The sequence below is a fragment of the Sorex fumeus genome, unplaced genomic scaffold, assembly GCF_029834395.1.
Source record: "Sorex fumeus unplaced genomic scaffold, SorFum_2.1 ptg000032l, whole genome shotgun sequence".
NCBI classification, from domain to species: Eukaryota; Metazoa; Chordata; class Mammalia; order Eulipotyphla; family Soricidae; genus Sorex; species Sorex fumeus.
In genome coordinates, this window is record NW_026606089.1 from 1,085,293 (window position 1) to 1,087,428 (window position 2,136).

Consider the following 2,136-nt stretch of genomic DNA (forward strand, 5'->3'; position numbering starts at 1 on the left):
GTGTTCTTTTCTTTCTTGAAGAATTGTTTTCCAGCGTTTGTCTTTGAGCCCATGGTTACTTTGATTGTTCAGAAGTGTTTCTTCAGGCAGCAGAAAGTTGGGTTCAGTTTTCTAATTCATCTTCCCATTCTGTGCCTCTGAATTGGCACATTTAGTCCATTGACATTGAGGAGATTGTTGTGATGGGGATTTGTGCTATCTTTATGTAGAATTTTTGTACTTGTGGGGATTGTCTTAGTTTAAAGTTGCCCTGTTAATTCTTCTTGCAACAAAAATGTGGATCACTTTACAAGTTTGCATGTCATCTCTGTGCAAGGACCATGCTAATCTCTGTATCATTTCAATTTTAGTATATATGTTACGAAACATAGTAGGAGTTAATTTTTCCATATTTTTCTCTTCTGATTACTTTGAGTGCTGTCCTTACTCACGCCTATGGCAGACAGTGATTCCAAATCAAGGAATGTATTTCAAAGCAGCATGAATAGATAGATTTTAAACTTTAATGTCCCAGCAAGAAAAATATGGTTTTTACCATATTATCTTTTACCATACCCAAGACATCAGTTTTACAAAATAATTCTTTTGGAAGATGGTATATGAGTCTCGTTTAATGCCCTTCCCTGAACCTTCATTAAGACCATTAAACTACAGCCTTTTGCTGTTCTCGCCTCAGTCCCGTGTTCATCTCCATGAAAAGGTGGATGGTGTTGTCTGCAATTTGACCACCTTGAATGTAAGTAGGATTTTTCTCCTGAAGGAAGAGGTGAGGAGAATATTGATGATTTCATTCCACCTTATTACAAGTACAACTTGAATGGAAGGTGAGACTCATGAGGCTCCTGTAAAGGACAGATAAAGGGGTCTCAGTGAAGTTTAATGGCCAACACACATTAACAACACAGATGACTCAAAGTAGCCTGTGTGCATCTTTGTGTATAGTGAGTTTCATATCTACTGAGAGTGATTCTCAGTCATGACATAAAGGCAAAACAGACCTGTATTTAAAAATCTAGTTCTCTGTGCAGATTGGGGTCTCTGAGGTGATTGAACAAGTGTATAGTAATTTATTACTAAGCACATAAGTACTTTTCGATCTAAAATTAATTCCAAATATGTCTAAAACGACAGTCTACTGACCCGGCAGCTGGCTTTCCCCACCGGGGCCCCTTGGATGGGTAGGGGTGAGTTTCCCTCACTGCCCTGAGTAGAGCCCCGGCAGCTGAAGACCTCTGCAACCAGCCATATGTACGCTTCAGACCACTCTCCCCAAGCTTGAAGGAGCCTCATGCATGAAGGAACTGGAAGCAGAACCTGTGTAAACACACAAAAAATAAAAGGCTGGCTGTCAGGCCGTTTCCCCACTCCACGGAGGTCGATGGCGATGGTCAGGAGATGGAAGGAAACGGGGTTCAGGCTGGTTGGTTGTGGAGCAGCAGGTTATTACATGGAAGAGATTTATGTCATGGAGGCCTCAGGAATCCTCAAGCACATGAGCACACTGAGAGCCCTGAAGATCCCCTTATATAGATCATAGAACCTCTAAAAGGCGCATTACAGTGATGTCAACAAAAGGAATTACAGAAAGAACCTTGAGGCAGCAAACCATACATTGTTTCTTTACATCCACATTGATTCCTTTTAATCAGCAGGCCAGTAATACTGGCCTCCAGAATGAAGATACAAAGCCAAACTGAAACCTTCCACAAGCACTTTCACAAGCTGCAAGCACCTTGATTTGCATCCCAAAGACCAGCCTGGCTAGAGCTGGGAATCTATATCCCAAAGATCAGTCCTGGCTAGCACCTGAGATCTCCAGATCTAAGACCAGCTAGGTTTCTGAGAGAAAAGGAAAACTGTCTCAATATACTCAAATCATTTACTGAAGGCAGTTTGAAGGGGAGAAAGCAGTCTCACCCAAGCTAGTCAGGACACACAGGAAAAGAGCTTCTAGGAGGTGTTTCTCCTCTCCTTGTCCAACCAACATATAAGCATATATAATATTAATCATTTTGTATGGACACAGTAAGAAATACTTTGAGCTTGTAGAATTGCTCTCCTAGGGCCATCTCGATCTCAGACTGCAGTGCTCAGGCAAGATATCTTTCCTATTCCTAGCAGCAGGGCCCTAGTCTC

The 2,136-nt window shown here is 41.8% G+C and overlaps 1 pseudogene; it reads right to left on the minus strand.

Annotated features, from left to right (window-relative positions):
- Positions 1-270: 270 nt before the first annotated feature.
- On the minus strand, positions 271-369 carry LOC130025803 (uncharacterized; annotated as a pseudogene).
- Between the last annotated feature and the right edge of the window lie 1,767 nt (positions 370-2,136).